At 32.9% G+C, this 20449-nt stretch overlaps 1 protein-coding gene across 2 annotated transcripts in view; it reads left to right on the top strand.

The window, feature by feature from the left end:
* Positions 1-20449, top strand: part of LOC118198438 (glutamate-gated chloride channel-like) — an 89525-nt gene that overhangs the window by 34953 nt on the left and 34123 nt on the right. The window lies entirely within an intron of this gene.

Genomic DNA, 20449 nt, shown 5'->3' with positions numbered 1-20449 from the left:
AACTCAAATCTTATTATTGAAAATTATATTTTTATTCAGATTTGTAAATAAAATATATAGATAGGCGTTTTTTAATTAAATTTAAACACAGTGTTAACATTCTGGAGCCTGATTCATGACTTCACTCAATGGAATTGAATTTGACATTTATATGGATCCGCAGGCTAAAATCTCTCCTTCAGTCTTCCTTTGAGCATCCATTATTTTATATATGGGTAAGTTTTTAAAGAGGTTGTATTAAAATTCACAAACTAGCAAAGTATATTGAATATTAGAGTCTTACTATGAACCGTAATTAAGAATGTAGATATGATTTATTTCGGAGCGAAACTGTTAAAACATAAGCTGATATAATATGAGCACAATTAATTAGAGAGAATAAGGTGTTGGTGTTGGTGTTGGTGTATTTAATTATGGCAAAGCACACGAGGGCTATCTGCCTAAGAGGAGGGATGCCTTCGTGGAGGACTTTCTAAGTGAAACTGGCTCGTATACACGTTACACATGGGGAAAACCACGAAAACGCCCATGCAGCCAGCCCGTTCGCGGGATTCGAACCTCGGACCGAACTACCAGTGTTCAGCGACGTTACCGCTCGGCCGCTGGTGGGCCTAGAGAGAATAAGGATAAATAATATTTGTTTAGAAAAATTAAAGTATGTTTAATACATTTTCCTACGCATCAAAACATTTTTTTAAAATTTCAATGTTTCAATTCAGAAAACATATTATTTCAATTTTATGCTCTCGAAAAACTTCCTACCAATTAAATTAATATGGGAAAACAGACGTAAAAATCATTTGTAGAATACTTACAATATTCTCCCAGGATAACAATATAAAAATTCTCTCAGTATGTATCTGGTTCTCTGTGTTCCAGAATTGCTCTTTCCATGTGACTTCTTTCTTTATACGAAGGCCAGTTACATGTCCCTTTTTATCATCTGACTCTCATTTGATTGGACGACAGCCACTTCATCGGTCATTAGCAAATGTACAACGCTAAATGCCATTTTCTGTGAATGTAATGAAATAAATCCGTAAATGTTCTGAGACTAAATGGAAGCAATCTTACTTTATATGTAGTTAATTATCAATATTAAAAAGCTTGTCTTATACGAACTCAAACTTCCTGACATTCTGGGAAAATTCCTCCCTGACTTTCTGAATATATTTTGTATTTTCCATGGCAGTTTAAAATTTTCTAGGTGAGGGAAACTCTGTTAGTACACCTTATTAAAAACATAATGGATAACAAACATAATAATCCCTATATGCCACTAGCATATATATATATACAGTTAACAGATTCCACTGATGTAGATTCTAAATTTATTGATAGTTCTGAAACTATAATGACACCTAAATTTAGAGAACTGAAAGGATGACTAAAATTCTTTTTGTTTATTAAATCTGTAAAAAAACAATTTCTTTTTCCGATGAATTTTCTAACAGATATGTGATTATTAGAACTGATTTGTCTATAAATAAACAACAATTATCACCAGTGTCAGCAGATATCTTAAATTCTGAGAGTTGAAACGATATATTTTGCTAATTTCACTTATTGATTCCTTTTCTTCGTCAAAACGTGTTTGTTAAGCATATCTGCGTGCAAGCTGCTGCAAAGGTTTTGAAAGAGCACAAAGCATATTTTTCAGTTCCCCCAAAAAGTTCAAATGTTTTCAACAAAAAGTGTCAAGAGGCCCAAATACTTGAACATCATTTATTAAATGAATCAAAGATAGAACATTATACATTATTAAATAAATATTTTCCCATGTAATTGAATACTGTGTTTAAAAGCTCTAAAATCATTTTCTGCAAATGCATCATTAGAGAAAGCAATATCTGAACGCTTTATTAAAATAAAAATTTCCACATGTAGTAAAAGAAAGTTGTTGTTCATAGCAGATGGTAAAATTGAATTCATAACAACAGGCCTAGTGTATAAAAGAAATAAAGAAACTTTGTTGCCTTCCAACTCTGTATTTCTTAAAGTATTCTAGGTTTACGACTAAATTCGCTTGGTACGTAATGTCTTAGACCAATGTGAGATGAAGATATTTCATTTACATCGCTCCAGTGCAGTTCCAGTGATTTATTGAAAGTTAAAATTTTTACTTATTTATTTGTTTATTTATTTATTGCCGCTTTAGCTGGAGAACTTAAACTGCTCTAAAATAGTTATCAAAAAGTTAAAAAAAACTAGCCAAAATTTCAGTTTTCAACTCTAAATAATAAAAAATGTCTATTTCATTGCTTGTGTAAATATAAGATATCTAATTCTCTTAGTGTTTTAATTTTTCTTTGCAATTTAATGAAAACAGTACGTGCATAAAATACCAGTACTACATTTGAATAGTATAAAAATTGTATTTCTAAAGCCATAAACACAATCGTATATGCATGCAGATCATAGTTTCCAGCCTTGGAAAATCTTAAAAGACGGGAGATTTTCTTTAAAGACGGGTTTGCTCTAGAAAAATGAAAGGTTTTTCACTCTGCGAGGTTATACCATTTCAAAGAAATTCCAAACTCGCTTTGATTCAGTTTATGAGGCATGATGGTTCAGGTTACTATAGTACTTGTAATTCAATTTTGATGTAAGATGCATTAGCATTTTATTAGATAGTCTAAAATTTATGCTCTTTACTAATTTAATTTTTTTTATTTCCTCGCTTTTTTATGCTGAGGAAATCTTCAGTAGTGAAGCAAAGCTTTTATTTATCAAAGTATTTTTAAATATACGATGCATGTGAAATTAATAATTAACATACATAACAACACTAGATAAAATTAGTAATATGCCAGGTACTAAAGTAAACAAAATTAAACACGAAAATTAACTAATTAAACATTGCCTAAATCTTCACATAAAAATCTACTGATGTCTACAGCAGATTAAAACAACCCAGATTAAACGAAATCCGATAAGAAAAATTTATTAAGGTCAATAAAATTAATAAAAAAATACAGTTTTGTGAAATAAAGTTTAACAAGAAAAATTATTATGAAAATCATTACAGGTGGACGAATACAATTCGCCTAATTAAAAATTTCATTATTTTGATAAATTTCGTTTTTTTGCTGGGAAAAATTTTCTCTAGTAAAGATTTAAATTTTGAGACTTTAAAATCTCGAGATTTGGTAATTTACCTTGAGATGTGATGAAAAACTGGGACTGAGTTGAAAACTTGAGTTGGCAGCTATGATAAGTTTGAGATCAATATGATTATAGCATTTGGAAGATTTTAGACACATACAAAACAATTTTAGCAAACTTTCATTATTAAAAATACGATTAAAAATGTGAAAATATGCATACTTACACTTTTAGTAGAGCGGATAAAACAAAGACATCAATACTTCCCTTCGATCTGGAATAATTTTAGGGGTGTTCTTGATGACCTCAAACCCCGGTCTTTCGAATCGTTCTTCTTTAAGAATGACTGAGGTCAGAGTCAGCCGGACGTCAGTAATTTCAGGATTTGATTGGTTACATACGTTTTTTGGACCGCAGGGCATACTTTGAGGGAGAGTACTTTGAGAGAAAAAAAGTGATTTCGTCCTTGAGAGAAATAGTGCTGTGGGACATAGTGCTGTAGAAGTAACGAGAAATTGTGTACCCGTATGTATTCGTTACTCGGTGAACCAGTACTCGTTACTATCGTATCGTTACTCGTTACTTTCGGTAAAATCGATCGGTATCCGTATACTGAGCCTATTTTATCGGTCTACGGCCCTAAAATGGGCTTTGAAACGTCGCATTGTATTGAATCACGTGAGCTATTCTAGTTTTCCGTCGCCTTTTTTTGGGTAGAAATAATTCACTTTATTTTGGCTCTTATTTTTTGGTGCACTGGATATGATTCATTATTAAATTTTCTATTGCTGTCAGGGCTTAGTTTCTAAAGTCAGAAGGGCCTACGAAAGGCCGTCAGGAAAAAATAAAATAAAAAATAAAGAAAGAAAGGAAATAAATATTACAATAATAACATTAATTAGTAATTAAAATAACAAAAAAATTACTTATTAAAAAACTTAATAATTAAAATAACAAAAAATAGTGATTAAAATAATGAATAATTAAAGTAACATAATAATTAGCAACTGAAATATAAAATACTTATACGTACAATTTAATAAAAATGTAAAAACAAATAAAAATTAAAATAATTTTTAAATTTATGATGACTAATTAAATAATAAAGTAAAATACCAGATCTTGTCTTATTGGCTTAGTATCGTTTCGTCCCCAGCTCCCCAGCTCGAAAAAGTGTTATTTCGTTCGCCGCCTTCCCCCACCAATTCCCTCTTTCCCGTTTCATCCGCTGTTTGAAAAATAGGTGTTTACTTTACGATAATGCGAACGTCTGTTTACTTCAATTAAAATGTTTTAGAAGAGATGACTGTTTCTACTTCGACTTAGCTTTTGATTTTTTAATATTATTTAATATTTTATGCAGACAAATTATGTTGAGCAGAATAATGAATTTCAGACGTGTTCAAAAGGTGTGTATCTGAATATAATAACATTTTTGTTGTATAGTATCCATTTTTTTAATTTCACACATTTCTAAAGCAACAGAAGTACGTTATCACTATTTTGGCACACACATCAAAAACATGTATAATTAAGATTAATGTTACATTCCTTATTAAAAGTAATGGGTCCTTATTAAATGCAACCATTCATGCTTTTAGAGGATTTTACATGTGGTGGTCTTAAAAAGATGATGTTCACTACCAATGTTTGTTTATGTTCCCAAAAATAGAGATCTCTTAAAAGGTGACCTCTTAGAGATGTCGTAAATAGATGATTTGCTATAATTATTTTCCGATAGATAATGGAATTAATGTAATTTAATGTCAATAACTCGAGGAAGCAAGTTTAAATACGGTGCAACAAAAATACAGAAGTATTTTAAATGACGAAAATATTCATATTTTGTCAATGTCAAATTTAAAAAAGAATTAGTTTTGGGCAAATTATGAAATCTAACTTTTAATGTCGTCTTCTGGTTTCTATATTTATATTTGGAAAACCTTTATACTCGTTATGAAAAAGAAAAATACAAGAAGTTTGAGTCCTGTAGGACAAAGATTGACCAGGAAATTTAGTTTCAAAATTTGCAATGTTTGATGCCATTTGTAACTTGCCTTTGGGTATCGCTTAATTGAGTTAGAATAATTCGAGGAAATAAGTTTAAATGAAGTGCAGAAAAAATAAGCATAATTTAAATAGTCGTAGAAGGAAGTCATGCGGAATCCATATCAAATTTTCACTTTTTCATAATGACCATAAAACTTTCCCAAATACAAATACAGAAAGTATCTGTATTTGGGAAAGTATTGGTTCGATCTCATTTATTTTCATTGGTTCTCATCTATTTGGGATTTGTATTGAGTTCGATCTCAGGCAAACGGGTTGGCTTCATAAGCGTTTCGTGGTTTTTTTCCCCGTACCAGCTTACAAGCCAGCTTACCACGTACCATACGAGCCAGCTTTCCTAAAAAAGTGCTCTACGAAGGCATTTTTCCTTTTAGGCACATAGCCCCAGTGTGTTTTGTCATAATCAACTAAACCAAATCATTTAAGAAATATATCAGTTGATCACTGCTCAGTATACATCTGTTGTTTCCTTATAAAAACACTTTGTAAAGACGTTTCCACTATTTTGCTAATAATTCTGGAAGGCTCATAGAGTCCGAAATTATGTTACACTAACATCCGAAATTATGTTACACTAGCTAACAGAGAACTTAAGTCTGCTTAATACAACAAAAATCTGCTTGACTTGCTTTTGTGTCTTTGGGAAACGTAAGTATATGCAGAAATAAATATTAAAATCTATCACGTATATTTGTAAGGATGTAAAACATACTGTTTTGATTCACGATAATGATAAATATGCATTATGTTACGACAGTTTTAAAAGATCACCAATAACTATACATATGCTAGACTTCTAACAAAATTTCTGTTACAATATGAACATGCATTTATTATTATATGAGTCGTAAAACGGCCCAACAGCGGCCGAGCGGTAAAGTCGCTGAACACTGTTAGTTCGGTCTGAGGTTCGAATCCCGCGAACGGTCCTACTACATGGGTGTTTTCGTGGTTTTCCCCATGTGTAACGTGTATACGAGCCAGTTTCCCTTAGAAAGTCCTCCACGAAGGCATCCCCCCTTAGGCAGATAGCCATAGTGTGCCTTGCCGTAATTAAGTGCACCCATACACACATGAGTCGTAAAATTCAGTATTCGTCATTTTTAGATTCTAGGTATATGACAAATTTTTTTTTTTAAATTTTCGTTTTGTTTTTAAAAATTAATTCACTTTATAGCTTTTCTTCAATTTATTATAAATGAATAGGAGTTTAAATTTTGATTTATATATAATATGATATAAATTCATCATTCATTAATAATATTTTATGTATAACAAAAAAATTATCATTAATGTTCCAAATTTTAATTTTTTTAATGATTTGTCTTACATTTGTTGTATATTTGTTGAATGCATAGCTAAATATTTCAATTATACACAATAAAGGTTATGCAGAAAACAATTCAGCTGGCATGATAGCTAATTGCGAAAGAAAAATTAGAGTCTTATTGCTCTTAACTCTTAGTACAAGCAGCCATTTTTAAATTGACGTTAAAATAAATTTATTCTATGGTCTATTAGAAAATATTTATACTGAATCATTTATTGACGACTTCTAAGAGGTCGCTTTCTGAAAGAAACCTGTATTTTTGAGAGCATAAACATACGTTGATATTGAACATCACTTTTTTAAGATGCCAGAGAAAATGCACAGAGCTCCAAAAATCCTCTAAAAGCACAGACGGTCACGTTTTAAAAGGCTGACTACTTTTAATAAAGCTTGTATATTAATGTTCATTATACATTTCTCACATTTTTACTTTCTTTCAAAACAACGATGCTGTGGTTCAATTGCTTTAGAACTATGTGAAACTAATAAAATGGGCCCTATGTTATAAAAACCTAATTATATTCAGATACACACCTTTTGAACATGTTTGAAATCTATTATTCTAATCAGAATACTTTGTCTACAGAAAACATTGAATCAATATTAGAAATCAAAAGCTAAGTGAGATTAAAGTAGGAAGAGTCACATCGTCTAACCCATTTTAATTCAAGTAAACATGTGCTTACTTTATCGTGAACACCCGTTTTTTAAACAGCGAATGAAAAGAAAAAAAGAGCCCACCAGAGCTCGAGCGGTAAAGTCGCTGAGCACTAATAGTTCGGTCCGGGGTTCAATTCCCGGCTAACGGCTAGCTGCACGGGCGTTTTCATTGTTATTCCCGTGTGTAACTTGCATATGAGTCAGTTCCCTTTAAAAAATCCTACACGAAGGCTTCCCTCCCCGTAGGCAATAGCCGTAGTGTGCTTTGCTGTAACCGAATAAACCGAAACCGAAAAAAAAAAAAAAAAAAAAAAAAAAAAAAAGGAATTGGTGATGGAAGGCAGCTACGAAACGTCGTTTTAGAAGAATGGGCTACATAACCAAATTTCTATCTATACTCTGGTAAACAATATATTATTTGCTCATCAAAAGCCTAAATTTAGCTTATGCTCGGCTTAGTTCTTAAATTGCAATTTTAGCCACAGCCCCCCAAACAAGACGATGTTTGGTATTTTATTTCATTACTTAGTTATTCATTAACTAAATTTTCATTTGTCTTTAAATTTTTATTGAATTATAATAATAATTTAATATTCTAGTTGCTAATTATTTTATTATTGTAATACTTATTTTATTTATTTTTATTTATTTATTTATTTATTCATCTTTCCTGATTGCCTTCCATAGAGCTCCAGCACTTCTAATTTTAAAAATTAAGTCCTGACTACAACCAATGATTGCGAAAATAAAAGTCAAGTAACTTATTTAGTAATAATTAAATAAAATAAAAGCCAAAGCTTTTATTTTCGCCTTACTTGGCTTTTATTATATATATATATATATATATCAAGCAAAGTATGTGTGTGTGTGTAATTTACATTTAATTATAATTTATTTGATATATATATACATATTTACGTTTGGTAGTATTACCGATTGCAATAAAAAGGAAGGTGCACATCTAGATGTTATCACGGACCCATATACAAAATTTCAACGTTCTATAACTAACCGTTTTTGAGTTATGCAAAATGCATATATACGTACTTACACATCACGAAAAAAATCCCTTTCAAGTATCAACTTAAAGTCATAATCATTAGTCATAAGTATCAGCTTAGAGTAAATGGGATTACATTTAACAATAAGTTTTTTTGAAAAAAAAAAAAAAAAAAAAAAAGAGAGAGAGAGAGTCTTTCATTGTGTTCGTACGTACAGGCGTCAGCCCAAAAAATAATTCACATGGATTCCGTAATCGTCAAAAACGGATATTTCCGTTAAAATATGATATCCAAACGTTTTCTCGATTACAATAATTACTACCATTTTATTTGATACAAGGAAGTAAAGAACCTATATTAACCTACATATTCTTATGTAAACAATACCTAAGTGCAGTATATAAATATTTCAAATCAATAAAATCTGACTATGGCACGCTCAAGGGAAAAAAAAAAAAAAAAAAAAGATGAATTATCTAAATTTTCAAATTACAAACATAAATAGCAATAGTAAAAAGCAAATACAAAATAACGCTTCACGTTATCAAAATTGCTCATTTTCTTAAATATCAACAACTAAATAGTATTTCAACTAAAACACATAATGTAAACAAGAGTTTGCCCGATGCCCAAAAAAATTCAAAATTATCTATGAAAAATATGAGCGCATTGTGTTCGTATTCGAACAGCAACCGCATTATTCGTATTCGCATAGAAACCGCATCATTCGTATTCGCATAGAAACCACATCATTCGTACTCGAACAAACCGCATCGTACGACAGATGCGAGTAACGAACAGATGCGAGTAACGAAATGAATTTGTGAGTACCGAATCGGTACTTCGAGTCAACCGATGTACCCGTTACTCAGTAACGAATACATGCGGTTTGCTCCAGCTCTAGTGGGACAACATATGGAGAAGCGGAAAGAGCTCCAACCTAAAGTCTACTGTGTGCAGATCCATAAGTCAAGTGAGATGATAAAAAAGTAAACGTACAAAAAACATTTTGTTTTGATTAATCCATCGACCAAAAATTAAAAATGTTTTACTAGGCACTTTACAATTTACAACACATTCACTGCAGAGACGTTTTGGCTTTTATAGTGTTTTTATACGGTAATAGTTTAATAGTTAATAAAAAACAGAGGTGTTAATTTTAAAATTTTTCATTAAGTCGAGAATTTAACTAGCGGCTTTCCTTGCAAGTGATGTAAGTTCCACACATTGCAAAAGTTACTTTAATTTCAAAATTTAATCAGATAATTATGGCAGAAAACCAACATATTTTCGTATTCTCGTCGACATCAACAAATGTTTTTATAATTTTAGAAAAATTATCATAGAAAAATCAACGTACCATGGCACGACTATGATGAAATATTTTATATCTGATAGTAAACAAAAGTTGGTTAAAAAGTATATTCGAATATTTTGAAATTTGTCCAATATATCTGGAAATTAAGCTGATCTTCATGATTGGAAGGTAGTAGGAAATTTAAATCTATTAACACAGAAGTATTAGAGTGTCCTTTTCCGAGTTTAATTTAATTTATTTATTTATTGGGCATGTTCGTGTGTGTTTTTGAATTCTGCATCTGAATGCTTCGCGAGAAAGCATCCTTTTTCTTAGCTTTCTTTTTAAATGCATTGTGAAATATTAAAAAGCATACATCTTTATTTATTACATCATAATGATATTTAAAGAAACATTAGTATTTCAAAGAATCCATAAATGCACATACGTATTTGATTTATATATATTAAACTATTCTTAAGAGACATTTATGAATATCATACTTAAACATATAAAAAAAAGATACCCTTCATGAACATACACTGTCCATGTGACACGTTTTAATGTGCTCTACTACGTAAACTTTTATACTTTGTTGTTGTTGTCGTGTCCATATTACATGGAACAATGGTTGCCAGAGCTTATTCCGAAGAGAGGTTGGACTTCTATTTTCCACCCCAAATTTTGAGAGAGAGCATCCCGGGGATATCCCACTCCTCTCCCCTTCCACCAATCCCCACGAAATGACTTTCGGGTCGCCGCATATTTAGAGTGCCGCCATGCCGCACTGACACTATACATTTACAAACGTTCATGTCTTCTCCGAGATTCGAACCCGGGACCTTCAGTATGGTAGTAGGCTTCCCTAACCACTATACCGTCTATGAGACACTTTTATACTGTCTTTACATGTAATGGAAACTGTTAATACCGGTAATTGACGTGCGATTATACGGATAAAAGGTGTAACAGATAGGCATAATTCAGAACGTTCTTGTAAAACGTTACTGACACCACCGTGAATAACGCCTGCTTTACATTTTCGGAACATGATCCTGTTATTTGTGTCATTGGTTACTATTTTTGAGTCGATTATATAAGTAACAGAATAGCAGGATCAGTTACGGTATCGTAGCATCATTAGGTTAAATCGATCCAGGAAACATGAAACACGTGAGGAAAAGAAGTCTTATATACTTTCTCTTTTAAGGGTGACTAGGTATGAGGTGGCTCAGTCGAAAAATCCTGGTAGTGACGAATTGTTGTCTACCATCTTTTATTTCGGGCGCCCCTTGTAAAGCTTTTTAGAACTCACGAAACAAGAAATCCGCAGTACTCTCACCAGGATTCGAATTCCGAATCCTCCGAATACGTATTAGCGTGCTTGCAGTTACACTACGATGGTATGCGGAAAGAAGGGTGAAAAAATCTTATAATGTAAACAGAATAGCAGGAAAAACTGTTCTCCACAATTAGGTAAAACATATCGTATCGTTAGGGTCGGTTTAAGTAATTTTGGTAGTCTTCGCAAGCTGGATCATAGGGCCCCTTAACGGGGTTTCTCTTTTAAATTGCAATTTCTATAGTATGTTTAGATTATCACCTAATTTATTATCCTTCACCCTATTATTCTGAAATTAAAAATTGAAGTTACTTATGAAATATATTTTGTGCATCAACAATTTTCAAAATTACGTTGTTTTCCAAAGCTAAATAGAATAGAAGCATAGTAAAAGAACTCTTCAAATTCGGCACTTTCTTCCTGCAAATTGCGATTTCTAATTGCAAATCTTTCTGCTGAATTATTTTATTAACTTTATTGCAATGAAAATAAGTATTAGACCAGATCGTAAGAGATAAATAAAATCTAAACACTGCAATTTATTTAACTAGTTGTCTCACAGAAACATATGGAATTTCTTTTAAAATTTTCCTTAAAATATTTTAAAACATATATTATATTTTTAAGTTCTTACCAGTTCTAAAGAAGCATTTATAAGACGGAAGTTTTCTCGAGTGTTTTGCTGGCTAGGAAAGAGAAGTGAGAGTCCCTCGGAGTGTTCTCCATCAAAACTGCGAAGAAACTTTTCCCTTTCTCACGGCAGAAGATCGGTCGCACTCACAGCAAAGTTCTCGGTGATGGAAGGGCTAAATAACTGATGAAGACTGGCCATTCCTAAGAATGTATTAAGTTACGAATGCCCGGAATTTGAGACTACAGCTTTCAGTTCTCATTTCTCAACTAGTTTCGCAGATTGTTTTCAGCGTGAATTGTACATGACTATCAGAATTTTTCGCGCTACATAGATGCAGAAAATAAAATTAAAAATCCCTGCCTTTTACGAATAAATAAAAAATGCAATTCATTCCTGCTATGAGCATAACAAGATATAACGAGTTTCTGTGTTTTCCTGAAAAATTCATGCATGTGTCCGACTATGTTTTACCTTCCATGTTTTCCATCATCATATATGACTCTACACGGCAATCTGCAAGGTATCCAAAGATCAGGTTATAAATAAAATTGTAATTCAGCGAACATTTTTCCATGATACGTTACAGTTTCAAAATATCGAAATAATGCTAACAAAAGTAGAACGCCCATCATCACTCTTAAAATCACATTCAACTTTTTTTGAAGTTAATTACGTCTAGCGTGCAATATAGAACAAACGAATAATATTTTTTAAACATTATTTCCATAACATTGTGTAATTTTTACTTTGAATTTTATTTTCAATTGAATTATTTGGTTTACTTTTCATATACCGTTGATACTCAAAGACATTTTCTAAGGATGCGAAATGACGTTATAACGATCATTAGATTCATATAACTATGAAAATAATAAATTTCCCTGTTAATAAAAAGTTTTTATGCTTATACACATCATTTAAATGCACCGTATGTCATTTAAGTTAAAATTTTTATGGCCATGTATAATTTAAATGGTACAGAATGCCTTCAGTTTAAACTCATATTAGCTATTAAGTTGGATATTGCAGGATCAGATTGCAATTTTTATGAAAATCTCATAATTTTTTATTACAAAAGAAGATATACAAATGTTTAACAGGTTTCGAATGCTGTTATATGCATGCAGACGTATAGTATGCAACAATTTAAAATACTGTAGTCGCAAAAGGATTTTTTGAGTGTAATTGAAATTTTATATGTGCACGTTTATTAAAAATATAAAGTCTTTATAGATTTTATTACACTGCACCATTTAAGTTAAGTTTTTCTTCTCTTTTCTTTCTTTCTTTTTTTTTAGGGGGGGGCGATAATTTTATGTGGATATTTTAACAATAAATATTCTTAAAATATTTTATGGTAAATTTTAATTAATTCTATGTGAACATTTATATAATAGTAATCAAATATTTGAACATATAGGTTTGGTTTCTAAACAATAATAAGCGTTATTTTAGCCAGTTTATTAGAGAAAAATCTTCTTTTTAACCACCATGTTGCTAGAAAGCTATTTTTCTTTTGTTGAAGAAACACATAACTCGCTTTGTGTTGCTTCATTTGAAACTCGCTTCATTTGAAATTTTCATTCATTTTTTTTTTTTTTTCTAAGTAGAGCAGTATGCACATATTTAAAATAAAATTATTCTTGAATAAGAGCATATTCTGTTTCATAATTAAAGTTTGGATTAGCGCATGTAGAAAATATTTATTTACTTTGTTGAACTAATTACGGATACGAAACAAGTATTTTATAACTCCAAATATTCAAAGTTCTAAAGATAGATATTAAATTCTGAATTGAAAAATCTGGGTAGTTCTTTAAATCTTTTATTTGTAGGCTAAATGTGATTATTGCTCTACAAGTGAATAAATTTTGTACATACCAAGTTTTGTTTCATCAGAGATAACAGTGCTAAGTGAAAAGTAAAACATTTTCTGTTCCTTATAAACAGTATACAAAAAACGGTTCTTTGATGATGATAATAATAATAAGAGTAAGTACTGAAAGGATATAGTTATAAAGGGAAATAAAATGCACTTTTAGATTTAATTGAAAAGTTGTAGAAATCTGGAATTGATGAACTTCACAGTGTTATAAAGAAAACCTAAAGTTCTTAATCATCGAATATCTTGAAACGATCCAATTGCTGTTTTATATTGACATTTTGGGAATGGACGTAAACATTATTGTATTCCGTGAAAAGGAAATAATGCGGTCGGTAACCAGAAAGATCAGTTTTATTATTAACAGACGTGGCCACAGGCGAGGCACTTGGCGCCCCACGATGTCTTGAAAGCTAGTTTGAGAATGGTCAAAAGCAGCGGGAACCTGAGGCCTTTCATCCAAGTTCGGTGTAAAACTTTGAATCCTCGAGAATGAGTCATAGTCACAGGGTAAAAATTTTAAGGAAATCAAAAACATTTGCTCATAGACTTCTGCGAAAAAACTTTTGGAAGTAAAGTAAAATATTATTTTCCATGTTTACCGAATGTGCATAAGCTTTGCACGCACGATTGTTCAAGAAGTTAAGCGTTTTCAAGAATACTTTGTTTACATGTTATTGTCAATAGATGAGCAATGCAAATAAAATTTGCTTTTCATTAAAACAACGAATATTTTGCTAAATATCAGAAATAATATGTAAATAGCTTCTAGTTAATTGGACGACATGATTTTCATACAGGAAATCAAATTCTGAGTTAAAAGTTGATATGAATAAAGGACAAATTTATATAAAAGGAACTATATAAATTCATTTGAAAATCTACAGCTTAATAATATTCGTAACAGTTTCGATGCAGATATACATAAATTTCTCGCATGTGATTAAAAATCATTGATAAATTTCAGCTTCATATATGTGATCTTCCAAATAATGATTAAATTATTTAAATTTGCGAAAAATAACAGGATTAAATTTTCCCAATTCGCAGAGTTTTTAAACAGGGAAAAAATTAAAGCAACAAATATATAGAGTATGAAATTAAAATGCTGTTGAAAAAACTATTTTTTTTTCATACTCTTCTTTTTTCATGTCTATGAAAATTGATAACAAGTGTAAAATATCAAGATATTTTGAATTCATAAATTTCTTATGCTGCCTAATTTTCAATTTTTTATTTTTCTGTAAAAACGTAATAGTGGACAAATGACTCATTTGGTGATCACTCAGAAGGGATTCCATTTGTGGCGTATTTAGGTATCCGAATCTTGCAATAATCCCAAGGCCTTTTCATTTTTTTCAAAGAAAAGCAATTAAGCATTAACGTATTACTAGATAAGATTATTGGCATTTACTAATGCTTGTTATCTAGTGGTTTTCTACTGATGTCATGCACTTTTCAGTTCTCACTATAACTGATATTCGGTAACGCGCATATTAGGGTCCTCGAGGCCCTTTAAGTAATTAATTAAAGAGTTCGGGTCCATGTGTTGTTAATTATTTTACATGCGCTCGAAAATAAGTTTGATTTTCCATTGACTCATTTTTATCCTAAATTTTCTATAGTATCACTCTGCTTTATTGTAAATCTTGTACAATATCATAGATTGTTGCAATATGTGAAGGTGGGGGTTCGCGAGAGATTTTGGTCTGTGTGCCTGACAAATATCCTCTTTATGACGCCTGTTTTAGGCGGTGAGAAACATGGAAAATGTTCAAGCAAAAAAGCGGATTTTGTCGCCCCAAATTTGTATCCTTATTATTATTATTAAAATTATTGTATACGTGTGTATTATTATTATTATTATTGTATACGTGTTTACATGTTTGTAAAATTAATAAAATTTATAAAACAATTTTCTTAAATAAAAATCATTAAGTGACTTTTCTCTTCTTTCACTTGAAAGAAACAGTTCATCACCAACGACATTTAACACCTACAATACGAATAATTCGTGCATTTTAGGGAAAAAAATTAGCACGCTCGCAAACGTGTCCTAACATCATCATAATTCTGTTGCTATTCTAAATATGTACAATCGCATTTGTAACGCGAATAACATGTAGTTTTTTTGGTTGTAGGAAAAAATGTCACCCGGAAAAAAGGGAAACGGAAAGAATGTCCCCGGAAAATAAGGAACGGAAAAAATGTCCCCCTTCGTTTGCAATGGGAAATATAAGGCATGTTTAGAAAGATCGCCAAGCTGGGTGATAAAAGTTTTATCTCAACAACTGTAACTTCGGATGACCGGAAACATGTGCGAGTAGAAGCAAGAAGATGTGTTGGCTGCTTGTTTCTTCCATGGAGCCTACCTCCATGGTTTCTTCGTTAAGATTAAAAATAGAGGGTTGTTTAAGAGCGGAAAGCTTTCGCGATGGAAGCCAGGGGGAAAGGCGGGTTGTCCAGCGTTGGTCATTGTCAGGTCTTTAGTAATTACTCTCCTGGCACCGCATGTAGTTATAGCCTTAAGCTGCGGTTTAGTGAAACATTTATTGACGCACAACAGAAAACGAATTCATCCTCAGCTTTGGTATAAGAAACAGTTGTAGATGCAATTTCAAGTTACGGTTTGCGATAAGAATAGTACTAAATTTTTTAGCTAATTAATTTTCGCATAATTTTTTTTCTCATTTGATTTTAATTAAAAGTAACGTATCTGCACAGGAAACAATTGTTTAATTTTGCACTTAAGTTTGAAAACAAGAATACCACAGTTATTAAAATTAAGAGGTTTATTTCAAAATTATTAGTCCCTGAGGGAGTATTGTTTTCATTTTGCGATTTTGCGTCGAATCACTCTGAAAGTCCGTTTCACTTTTCAAACTGTTGCCACCAAATATTGTGATAAAACAACGGTACCTAGAGCAATCGAGTTTTGAATGACGTAATCCTACTGCGAATATGGGCAACTGGAAGCCCAAATTTGGAATTTGTTTTATTATCGATTTTATATTTTGTAACGAATTTTTGATTAACAAACTCAAGAATTTCAAAGCGAGCCATGGCAACGTTGTACAGAAGAAACATTTTTATCTCCAGCGCGTGAGACTGTGAATCGGAAATTCTAAATATGTGCTCAATTAAAAATTATTTTGCGATACTGCTCTTGAAATGAATTTTATGGTTTGCGAAGAATATGATATTTAATAAATAAAGGTAACACACAAAATGTTAAAAAAAAGGCCCCTTTGGACGTAATTCAAAATCTGAAACCTTTCAGATTTTTTATTTTACTAAAATTTTAAAATCTAATTAAAATGGATCCTATAACCACGCGATATATGGAAACTTTTCTTATTAGAAATAATTACGAATTATTAATTGCATTAATATAGTATTGTGTGTGATTCTGTTGAAGTTATAAAAAGTAAAGGAATTTTAATAACGAATATAGTGTTTTAATAAACAAACCCGAAAATTTTCGCGATTACACTTTCTACAACGGCCCATTAGCGGCTGAGTGGTAAAGTCACTGAACACTGGTAGTTCCGTTCAGGGTTTTAAATTGAATATATGTTGCTTGGAGATGGTATATGGAAACTTTTCTTATTATAAATAATTATGAATTATTAATTGCATTAATATATATATTGATACAATTTTGTGTGTGATTATATTGAAGTTTATAAAAAATATAGGAATTTTAATAACGAATCTACTGTTTGAATAATAAATGCGAAAATTTTCGAGATTGCACTTTATACAACGGCACATTAGCGGCTGAGCGGTAAAGTCACGGAACACTGGTAGTTCGGTCAAACTTTCGATTCCCGGCGAACGGTCTGGCTGTATGGGTGTTTTCGTTATTTTCTGTCTGTGTAACGCGTATGCAGTATCTTCTGCTTGCATACGTGAATAAAGCGGGCGCTAAACCGCTGAACACTGGTAGTTCGGTCCAACTTTCGAATCCCGGCGAGCGGGCTGGCTGCATGAGTGTTTTCGTGATTTTCCACATATGCATAATGTATGCAGTATCTTTTGGATGCATACCTGAATATAGCGGGCGCAGTCCGCGCAAAACCGCTGAACACTGGTAGTTGGGTCCAACTTTCGAAGCCCCTGCGAGCGGGCTGAATGCATGGGTGTTTTCGTGATTTTCTGCATGTGTATCGTCTATGCAGTTGACTTCTGGATGCATATGTGAATAAAGCGGTCGCAGCACGCGCAAAACCGATGAACACTGGTAGTTCGGTTCAACTTTCGATCCCGGCGAACGGGCTGACTCCATGGGTGTTTTCTTCATTTTACGCATGTGTATCGTTTATGCACTATCTTCTGCATGCATACCTGAATAAAGCGGGCACAGCACGCGCAAAACCGCTGAAAAATGGTAGTTCGGTCCAACTTTCGAATCCCGGACGGCGGGCTGGCTGGAGGGGTGTATTCTTGATTTTACGCATGTGTAACGTGTATGCAGTATCTTATGCCTTCATACCAAAATAAAGCGGGATCAGTTCAAGTAAAATCGATGTAAACCGGTAGTTCGGTCCAACTTTCAAATCCCGGTGAACGGCCTGGCTGCATGGATGTTTTGGGGATATTCCGCATGTGTATAGTGCATGCAGTATTTTCTGGATTCCTAGGTGAATAAAGCGGGCGCAGCCCGCTGAACACTGGTAGTTCGGTCTAACTTTTGTATACCCGCGAATGGGCTGGCTGCATGGGTGGTTTTGTAATTTTAGGCATATGTATCGCGTATGCAGTATATTCTGGTCGCATACGTGAATAAAGCGGGCGCAGCCCACCCAAATCCGCAGAACACTGGTAATTCGGTCCAACTTTCGAATCCCGGTGAGCGGGATGATTGCATGGGTGTTTTCGTGATTTTCCGCATGTGTATCGTGTATGCAGCGTCTTCAGGATGCATAGGTGAATAAAGCGGGCGCAGCGCGCGCAAAACCGCAGAACACTGGTAGTTCGATCCCGGCGATCTACTCTTGGAATAATAAACCAGAAAATATTCGTGATTATATTTCGTACAATAGCCCATTAGCGGCTGAGTCGCTGAACACTGGTAGTTCGGTCCAACTTTCGAATCCAGGCCCATGGATTCGAAAGTTGGACTGCCTGCATGGATATTTTCGTGCTTTTCCACACGTGTATCGTATATGCATGATATTGGGGACGCATACGTTAATAAAGCGCGCGCAGCCAGCGCAAAAGCACTGAACACTGGTAGTTCGGACCAACTTTCGAATCCCGGCGAGCGGGCTGGCAGCATGGGTGTTTTCGTGATTTTACGCAAGTGTATCGTGTATGGAGTATCTTCTGGATGAATATGTGAATATAGCGGGCGCAGCCATCGCAGATGCTGAAAACTGGTAGTTCGGTCCAACTTTCGAATAACGGCGAACGGGCTGACTACATGTATGTTTTTGAGATTTTCTGCATTTCTAACGTTTATGAAGTATCCTGTGGATGCATACGTGAATAAGCCGGCGCAGAACACTGGTAGTTCGATCCAAATTTCGAAAACCGTCAAATAGGCTGGCTGCATGGGTTGGTTAAAACTGGTTGAAATGTGTTGCAGTCGCAGTTCGTATGCAAAACCATTCTCGCACTGATTTGTTTTATGCTTAATTTATAGCAATTTCCCTAAGTAACCAAATTTTAGATTTATATCATTTTTTTTAAATTGTGAAAATAAACAAAAATAAAGGAGAAAATTTTTCTTTCTTACATTATAATTATTTTCAGTTCATCTTTTATGATAATTAGTGTATTTTTCAATTTTCCTCAACTGTCAAATCTTGTTGTATTTCTAAATATCTTTAGATTATTTACAGTCTCCGCAACCTGTCCTTAAACTCTAAAATAGTTATTAGAAGCATTTGATGTAATTAATGATCTACGTCGCCCATAGATTCGCAAATTTAGAATTTTCAATATTGTTGCAAGCACTTGAGCAGAAAATTCGTCTTTTCTAGCAAATTGCTAATTTTAAAATTCGAAAAATTCAACTCCATCAATCCAATTTTCAGACTCAATTAAAGGCACTGAAGTTATTTAACATTTAAGAACTCTCGGTGATTTAGAACTCCCCGGAATTTGTACTCAAGAAATGATTTCAAAAATGCTCTTCTACATCTATTAATAATTGTTCTATCCCTTGAATAGCTAGTACCTACTGTATTTTCTCCTCATTTCTTCTTTGGTGGTTATTTTAATCATGGTAAAGCACGGGAACTGTCTGTCTAAGAGAAGGCATGCCTTCGTGAAGGAGTTAACGAAGTATGAGAAAGGGAAACTTGATTGTATTTACCTTACACATGAAGAAATAACTAAATTATCTTGCAACCAGCTTGTTTGCTGGGATTTGAGCCCCTGTCGAACTATCAGTGTTAAGCGACCGCCAGAGTCGTAGCTAGGGTTTTCAGCGCCCAGGGACAACTGAAGATTTCGCGCCCCTTACTGCTTGCCGAGGATGGAAAACATTTAATTCTACAATGTCGTAACATCAGTTTGGCGCCCCTTGGATTCTGCGCCCAGGGACAGATGCCCCCCTTGCCCCCTTCTAGCTACGGCCCTGGCGACCGCTGGAGCGCTGATGAGCTGCATTATGTATTCTGCTTAAGAATATAGAACACAAATTACTGTGAATGTTATTATATCATCAGTGTTTGGTAACTTTCCCTATGAAAATAAAATTGTTAGAAATATGAGTGAAAAGACATGTAAATATTTTGAATTTGGATTCAATTTAATCCCCTTCATGTAACATATAATGCTGTAATTTACGTAATAGCATTTAAAATTTTTGAATATATTCACACAAAACGATACAGCAGTGCTGTAACGGCATTCGACAAAATATGTCTCGTTTACATATCAATCTCTGCAGAAGGAAGAAAATTATAGCCAATGCAGAAAATTTCTAAATTCAATTTCGCCAAATAAATTTTACATAAAATGAAAAAACAATTTTCAGTACACATAAATAATTAATTGAATGAATGTAAATTTTTACTGCAGAATACATAAACTTATTTTCAGCTCAATGTAAAACTGTTCCCACCCAAAATTTATATTATAAGAAAAAGTTAAATGTCTGTTATGTCGAATATTTCT

Source organism: Stegodyphus dumicola, chromosome X2 (genome assembly GCF_044657685.1).
Source record: "Stegodyphus dumicola isolate Sdum_Otavi_A_Nest chromosome X2, ASM4465768v1".
In the NCBI taxonomy this organism is placed as follows: domain Eukaryota; kingdom Metazoa; phylum Arthropoda; class Arachnida; order Araneae; family Eresidae; genus Stegodyphus; species Stegodyphus dumicola.
The sequence above is the reverse complement of the archived record's forward strand: the minus strand, read 5'-3'. Positions and strand labels throughout refer to the sequence as shown.